We start from the raw sequence: 9,431 nt of genomic DNA on the forward strand, positions 1-9,431 counted from the left end.
CCAGGGTGAAAACTCGCAAAGAGCACCTTGAGACCAAAGGGATTTTGAATTGAAAACCCGTAAAGGGCGATTCAAATTTTGATCAAATGTGGGGCATGCGATGGTTTTATGGTACCTAAATTAACAAGGAGGAGAGATGTTACATCTTGGGGCATCTGCAAAAGTACTCTAGATCCCCTAAACACATATTGGGTAAAAAAAAAAAGGAGTCCTCAAGAAGTCAGTACAGAGAAACTCACGCTGCGATATCTGGGGCACCTATTCCCTTTTATTCATTTTGTATTCCAGCAATGTTTGTTGACTGCGATTAATCTATTCCCTTCAAATGTTGTTCCCGATAAATTTCAGTTTTGTCATTGTTATGATCTTTTTCAAGCATTTTGCATTGAAATGATGATTAATGGACTAAAGCCATTTTCGCAAGAAAGAATTCTGTATATTACTCTAAAAGTTTCTAAATAGTACAGGAACCTAAAGCAGGACTATTATTTAGAACTAACCAAACTCAAAGATTGGAAGCATATGAGAAGAAAGAGTATAAATTGGGACCACATCTTCGGGTTTTCTGTTCAAAATCTGAACTGAACAAGAAGACAGAGTACCATTTCAGTGAAAGAACCTTGATGAACAAAGAGCAATGGCAACAAAAGGGATTCACGCTCACAACATGTTGCACCCATACATTCATAGATCATTCACAACGCATCTAATTAGGAGCATTTGATTCACTTTGATCATAGCATCCTAATTCTTTGGCATAAGCATAAATACATGGAACTGATTCTACAGGTCATGTCCCTAGAATCAGTGAATTCACCAAGCCTTAAACCCCTAAGCAGTAGGATAACAGGTTTAATTTACAGACCTTAACCCCCTAAGCAATAGGGTAATAGGTTAAAAATTACGGATTTCGTCTCCCTGAAGTTGTAGTGGAACAGATCAAATCCAGCGAATCCTGCCTTCCTGAAGTCTCAGTGGAGCAGACTGAAGTTACAAGTCTCATCTCCTTGAAGTCGCAATAGAGCAGACTAAATGTACAGACCTTAAACCCCTAAGCAGTAGGGTAATAGGCTGAAAATTACAGATTTCGTCTCCCTGAAGTTGCAGTGGAACAGATCAAATCTAGTGAATCCTGTCTTCCTGAAGTCTCAGCGAAGCAGACCGAAGTTACAAATCTCATCTCCTTGGAGTCGCAGTGGAGCAGACTAAATTTACAGACTTTAAACCCCTAAGCAGTAGGGTAACAGGTTGAATTCAAAAGGCTTTAACCCCCTAAGTAGTAGGGTGACAAGCCGAATTTGTAGATCTTATCACCCTAAGCAGTAGAGAAACAAATCAAAGAAGGTGGACCTTAACCCCCTAAGCAGTAGGGTGATAGGCTGAAAATCACAGATCTTGCTTCCCTAAGGTTGCAGTGGAGCAGATCAAATACATCGAATCTTGCCTCCTCGAATGCTGTGAGGCAGATTCAAACCACCAAGCTTTAACCCCCTAAGCAGTAGGGTAACAAGCTGAAGTTTATAGATATTATCGCCCTAAGCAGTAAGGAAACAGATCGAAGGCGACGAGCTTTAACTCCCTAAGCAGTAGGGTAACAAGCTGATGTTCATAAGATCTTAAACCCCTAAGCAGTAGGGTAACAGACCAAATTGTAGATCTTATTTCCCTAAGCCGTAGTGGAGCAGATCGAAGATTGATAAACCTTAACCCCCTAAACAGTAGGGTAACTGGTTAAATTTACAGATCTAAACCCCTAAGCGGTTAGGAAACAGATCAATGATGACAAGCCTTAACCCCCTAAGCAGTAGGGTAACATGCTGAAAATCAAATGTCTTCTCCCTGAAACAGCAGTGGAATTGATCGAAGCCACAACAGATCTCCTTGAAGTTTCAATAGAGTAGATTGAAGTCACATGTCTTAGCTCCATAGAGTTGCAGTGGAGCAGATCAAAACAAACCCTACCTTCTTGAAGTTACAGTAGAGCAATGAAGCGGAGCGAATCAACAAGATTGGAATAAAGCTACCTAGAGAAAAGGAGCGCTAAACAAGTCCAGACATAGTGAGACCAGGCAAAATTGGTCTTTCTTAAGTCTTTGCTCTGTTCTCGTTACACGACAACAAGCAAAGAGGGGCAGCTGTACAAGCCCAATTTTGGGCCCAAAACCCCTAAACCCACTAAGCCACAACCCAAACCAACTTAAACCTACCCAAAACCCAAATAACCTAGCCCAATACATTAAAGAAAAATAAATGAAAACTTAAAACCCTAGCAGTCAGCACATGCTCCCCACCCCATCCACCACCGACGCCTGCAAGTGGCCTCTGCTCCACCACCGTTTGCCTGCAGCAATAAAGGAAGAAGAGATAGATTAGTCAAATAGGGCAAGTTGTAGAAAAAACGCCTATAAAATGCTGAATCCAAAAACCATTGGGGGGTCGGCCTTTGGTGTAATGAAAAAATAATCTTAGGTTTTAAAACACAAGCAAAGAAGCTAAAAACTCTAGCAATATCAAAAAGCAAAGAAAAACAGTTCAAACACAGGAGCAAAGTTTGAAATCTAAGGTGATAGTTTTATTATTTTCGTGTTCTTGTTTCTTTTTTTTCTTTTTCTTTTCTTTCTATTTTTGAATCTAGTCCCCACATATATATGCATATATTAAAGACATAAAAAATACAAAAAAATAAATAAAAAAATAGATACCTTTCGAAATTCACGCGGTGGCCGGCGACGGCGGTTAACGGTGACCCTGCGACGGTCCGGCGACCCTTCCTGGCCGGATTCTGGCTTTGGCCAGAGAGAACAGAGAACCCCTCCCCTCTTTTTTTTTCTGAGGCAAAGAAAAATGAATTGTTTATAAAATTTTTTTGCTTTTATAACACTAAGGAAACGGCGTCGTTTTCATTGGCCTCCCCAGACGTCAAAACGACGTCGTTTTGGGGAGGCCGACCCGATCCGACCCGCCCCAACAATAGGATCCGGGTGTTTTTTAAGCGGAGGGGTTATTTGCGCTGTTGGCCCCTCCGCTTTTTTGTGATTTCGCGATTAAGTTTTTTTAATTTTAATTTCACCCTTAAACTTATCCCGGTTTCAATTTGGGCCCCTATTAGGACGACGTCGCTTGGGGGGGCGGGGATTATTTCATTTTTGGACCCCGTGTGTTATTCGTGCTTTCAAATCAGTCCCTTCCTCCTTTATTTATTTTCGGATTGGCCCCGAATTCTTATTTTAAATTCAATTTAGTCCCTAGCTTAGTTATTTAACACCTTTATTATTAAATTAGTTAATTTCATTATTTTCTTTCATTATTATTTATTATATTTTTACTATCATGTTTTTACTACTTTATTATTATTGCACTATTGTTATTATTTTCCTTCTTATTACCATTTAAATTATATTCTCTTTCTATTTATTTATTCATATTTTTTATATCATCATTACTATTATTGCTATTATATTTTAATATGTATTCATTGTATCTAATTTTATTTATTTATTTAAATTTATGTTATTACTTTATTTTATGTATTATATTTATATTTACATTTACGCATGAATATTACTATTTTACTATTGCTATTTTTTATATATATTATTTTCATTTGCATCTTACTTATTATCATTTTGCATCTTTATTATTATTATTATTATTATTATTATTATTACTATTATCTTAGCATTGAACCCATAAATTTCATATCGTTATCATTATATTATATATATATATATTAGGTATATATTGTTATTGTACCTTTTATTATTACTACTATTGTTTATTATTATTATCATCATTATATTTTCCTTTTTATTACTATTACTACATTATTTCTACTTTTACAACTATTATTATTATCATTACTATTACATTATTAGCCTATTATTTCTTTATTATTATTATTATCCTTATATTTTTTTTATCTTTTGTCAATATATTTATTATTTTTCTTTTATTATTTTATATTTTATTTATTTATTTATAGGTTTACTATTAAGTTTCCTTTTTACTTATTCTTATTATTCTTGTTTATTTTTATCCTTATCATTTTTATTATTTTTATCTATTATTTTCCTCTTAAGTTACATAGCTTGTTTATTTCTTTCATTTTTGTCATTTATACTACTCATTTATTATTATGCTTGTTAAAACCATGATTTACTCCTTTTCGTTCTTACAAATTTGCGTTATATCATCCTTTATCCGACAAAAATAATCCTTTCATAAAAAAGTAAATATTTTGTATTTGGTAATTCGAGATAATCGTGCCCTAACTTACTGGGCTTCGATTTTTTCTCATTTAACCTAAATAACAGAATACTTTTTCAAATCACTATACGAGTTTTGAAAAATGCTTATTCTCAAAGATGCGAAGTGTTGTGCCCTAACTTACCGGGTATGACATTTTGTCATCTCGAAATAAGAATTTTGTTTCGAAATAAAGGCAATATTCGGTGTTTGAGAATTCGAGAAAACGTGCCCTAACTTACTAGGTTTTGACTTCTCTCGTTTATTCTAAATAATCGAATACCCTTTTAATAAAATACACAGATTTTATAAAAGGCAAGCTCGCTCTCGAAAATTCAAGATGTCGTGTCCTAACTTACTGGATGTGACATTTCATATTTTGAGACGAGAAGGTCTTTAACACTTGAGCTTTTTATAAAGAAGGATCGTATTTTAAAATTCTTTCAAGTTTTTAAATTTTCGACACTAAGACACTAATTAATCAACTAGGTACCAATTTTGAGCGTATCGAGGGTGCTAATCCTTCCTCGTGCGTAACCGACTCCCGAACCTGTTTTCTTGATTTGCGTAGACCAAAATTGTTGTTTAAATAAATCAAACTATTTATTAAAAACAACCACTTTTATGAGGTGACCCGATCACACCTCGTCAAAAAGGATCGGTGGCGACTCGCAGTTTTTCGTTTTCATTTTCAAAATCCAAGTCGATTCCCGTTTTTTCAAAAAAATGGTTACGACATACTTTACCACAAATTAATTTATTTTGCTTTTATTAATGTTTGTTAATGTGGCTTCGATATTACTGCATAGGCATTACCTTTGTTTTATATTTTTTTCCCTAAAATACGTGGATCTAATTTTAGAAAATAAATTTTTTCTATATATGTTTAAAATTAACTATAATCCATCCCTGACCTTTAAATAGGAGGATAAACACATTTCAATAGCTTGAACTCACATTTTCTAACATTGACAACAGTACCAATGTCAATTAAACTAAAACTCAGTCAGTAAAAAATAACATTTATTTTATTATTTCTTTAATCTATAAAAAATAGAAATTACTAAAAATACACATTCAAAATGAGCTTCGATTAAAATTTGTCTAGGTTGATTATGCATCGTAATTACTAAAATAAATTCTTATATATATTTAAATTTAAACATGTTTTATTATTTTAGAATATGTGTCATTATTCTATTGGTTGTTAGTTCAAAATTTAATAATATCAGTCAAGTACCAAGAAAAAAGGGCTTAATTCATGATTTGGTTCCTAAAGTATACACGTATTTCTACTTTGACATCTAAACTTTTTTTCTCCCAATTTGGTACATAAAGTACACTTAAATTCTCAATTTGGTACCTAAATTATGACTGTTATATCTTTTTAGTCCATTTTTTGACAGATGTTAAAAAAGTAGTTATAGCCAATCACAAAGTGCCGCATGACATCTTTATGTAAAAAATAAATATTTTCATTTATTATATGTATATACAAATTAAAAAATATAAAAATAAATTTATAAAAAAATTCTGAAATATATATAAATCTAGAAAAACATATAAATTATAAAAAATTGTATAAAAATACAGTTTGCCAAAAACAAAAACGATAATTGAAAAAATTAGTTAAAATTAATAATATCATTACAAAAATGTAAGAAAATCGTAAAAAAATAAAAAAGGTTTAAATATATTTTTTTTATAAAATTGTAACAAGGTATTTAAATTTCAAGGTTTTTTTTTTGCAATTACTTGAAATTTAAATACTTTTTAAAAATTTTATAATATTTTTCAATTTTTATATATTATTTGAACTTTTTAAAATTCAAAATTATATATTTTAGAATTTTATAAAAAATTATTTTTAAACTTTTAAAATTTGTTTATATTATATATATATTTTCATTTTTAATCAATAAACCGAACATTATTGTACAAGGCCGTTTGACCCCAGACCCAAACCTAACAGAAGCCCAAACCCAACAGAAGCCCAACCCAAACACAAAACAGAAAAAAAAAAAGAGAGAACTAAAAACCCTAGCCTAATCAGCTGCTGCCGCCCCTGACCCCTGTCCCATCCACCACCGACGTCTGCAGCACCGCCCTCGTCAAATCCACCATCCTCCAAGTTGCACCCCTGCAAGCATTAAACGAGAGTAGACAGAAAGCAAGTAGCATGTAAACGGCTATTTAAAGCCAAATCTAAAAACATTGTACGGTCGGCATTTTTTTTCTTTAACAGATACAAGCATTTAGCAGTCATTTTATCAACAAGTATTAGATTCAAATACGAGCATAAAATCGCAGCAAAGAAAAACATCAAAGGGGGTTCAAGGATTTCAAAACAAGGTTTATCTATTTTCTTTTTTTTTCGGACCTATTTATACATATCTTTCTTTGTTTTATATTGTAAAAAATAACATATACATACATATTCATAAACTAAAAAATACAGCAAAAAATATAAATATTATACCTGAGGCGATTTCCGGCCACCGTGTACAGTGGCCGGCGAGGCGGAACGCACGGCAGTGGTTGAGGCCCAGACCCCCTAATCGGAGTTCAGAGGGAGAGAGCAGAGAGGAGCTCTCAAAATTTTTTTTAAAAAAAGTGGTGTGAAATGAAAATTTTAAAAAAAATTTAACTTTTATAAACGTTCAGAAACGACGCCGTTTTAGGCCTTGCTCCCACAGGCCAAAACGACACCGTTTGGCATATGACCCTATGACCTGTCCGACCCGACCCAGGAACCACTAGGATCCGCGTGTTTTCGCTAATTGGGCTATTTACACCCATAGTCCTTCCATATTTTTTATTCTTTTAATTTAATCCTTTTGTTATTCTTCTTTTGTTTTTAAATTTGACCACATAAATCTTCTCAATTTTCATCTCGGTCCTTAACACATGTGCGCCGGATGACGGACACGTGTCCAGAGGCTGGAATTTTTGCCTGATAGTCCTCAAACCTTGCGCATATTTTCAATTTTACCCCGTTCTTTTATTTTATTATAGTTTTCACTTCTACTTTCATTTTTATTCCAATTTAACCCCTAATCAGTTTGATTTTAATCCCTTTTTTATTTTTATTTATATATTCATTTTATTATTAATTCATTTATTTCATTTAGGTATTTAATTTGCCATTGTTATTTTTTTATATTTTATTATTTTTACTTAATACTTATATATATATATATGCTATATAGTATTATTAATAGTTTTTAATATTATTTTATTAATGTATTTGTATTTCACCTATATATTTAATATACATGTATTATGCTCCATATTACGCATATATATATATCAATATTATATTTTGTATATTTTTCTTTTAAACACTATATATATATATATTATGTATATATTTTTTAATATATCTATATATGTACTATGCACATACTTTTGTCATGTATTCTTAATGTGTATGAATATATATATATGTAATATCATTAATAGTTGTTTTCTAACATTATTATCATTTATAATATATGTGTATCGTATATATATATATCTTTTTTAATATTCTATTTTTCTATATGTTATGTATATATCTTTAGCAACATATTATACTTTTATTTTTTATATTATCTTACGTATATATTTTTAACTATTATGTACATACTATTACTATATCTATTTATGTAGTTATTCTTACTATTATTATTGTTCTCAGCACCTATACTACGTATACATTCTTAATACTATATTATATTTCTTAATTTCATATCATGCACATGTTATAATTATTTTTACCTCTATTATACTCGTTATTAATATTTACATATATACTCCGTTATACATGTATATATATATGTATATTTTATATATAGAGTATTATTTTTATATATCATTATATTTATTATTATACTTGTTGTTTTCACTATTGTTGCTTATTATATTATATTATTTTGATACTATCATTACTATTACTATATTTTTTACCTATTATTTTTTTAAACATACTTATTTTCTTTTTTTTCCTCACTCACATTATATTTTATTTATTTATAGATGCACATATATATTAATCTTCATATACCATTCTAAAAAGTACTCATTATTTGTATTATTACTATTAATATTACTATTATCATTACTATACTGTCATTTCTTTAGTTTTACATAGCGATTGTTTATTTATTACTCGTTCCTTTTAATTTCGAATACCTCTTAGCTTATTCATGATTTCATTTTATTCGTTTTATTCATTCATTTTATTTTTGCTCTCATCATCATTATCGCTCACATTCGTGTTTATGTTTATTCTGTTATGTCTGTCAATACCAATTTTTTAGTTATGCATTCTTTATTATCTCGTTTCATTATGAATTTTCGTTTCTTCCAACCCCATATTAACTCTTTCATAAAGGCAATATTTTGTACTTGGAAATTCGAGAAAATCGTGCCCTAACTTATTGGGTTTCGATTTTTCTCATTTAACCTAGATAACAAAATATTCCTTTAAACTTTAATACGGATTTTTGAATAAAACTGCTTACTCTCGGAGATATGAAGTGTTGTGCCCTAACTTACCGGGTATGACATCTTATTACCTCGAGATAATATTTTGGTAAATAAAGGCAATGCTCGGTATTTGGAAGTTCGAGGAAAAGGGCCCTAACTTACTGGGTTTCGATTTTTCTTGTTCATCCTAACTAATCGAATATCCTTTTAAAAAGGAAGTTAAAATACATTTTAAATAAAAGGCGAGCTCAGTCTCAAAGTTCGAGATGTCGTGTCTTAACTTATTAGGCATGATATTTTATTACTTCGAGATAAGAGAGTCCTTAACATCCGTTTTAATTTCTTCAACCATTTTTAAGTTAGCATTAATACAAAGAGGGATTGTATTTTAAATTCTTTCAAGTTTTCAAATTTTCGACAGTAAGACACTAATCAATCAACTAGGTACCAATTTTTGGGCGTATCGAGGGTGCTAATCCTTCCTCGTGCGTAACTGACTCCCGAACTCATTTTCTGATTTTCGTAGACCAAAAATTATCATTTTAGTAAATCTTAACTTTTATTAAAATGATTAATTTAAGGTGATCCGATCACACCTCATCAAAAGGATTGGTGGCGACTCCCATTCTTCGTTTTTTAAATCCAAGTCGATCCCCGTTTTCCAAAAAATAGTTACGACAATTATAATAAAAAAGTTTAACTATTTAAGCCTTCAT

General features: G+C 31.1%; 1 long non-coding RNA gene across 1 annotated transcript; it reads right to left on the reverse strand.

Moving 5' to 3' along the window:
* Positions 1-6,106: 6,106 nt before the first annotated feature.
* On the reverse strand, positions 6,107-6,870 carry LOC121204919 (uncharacterized). Its single transcript, XR_005900058.1, has 2 exons — positions 6,725-6,870; positions 6,107-6,385 (listed from the first exon to the last, which is right to left on the reverse strand). It is a non-coding gene; the product is annotated as an uncharacterized lncRNA (long non-coding RNA).
* Positions 6,871-9,431: the final 2,561 nt, after the last annotated feature.

This window comes from Gossypium hirsutum, chromosome A08 (genome assembly GCF_007990345.1).
Source record: "Gossypium hirsutum isolate 1008001.06 chromosome A08, Gossypium_hirsutum_v2.1, whole genome shotgun sequence".
Lineage (NCBI taxonomy): Eukaryota > Viridiplantae > Streptophyta > Magnoliopsida > Malvales > Malvaceae > Gossypium > Gossypium hirsutum.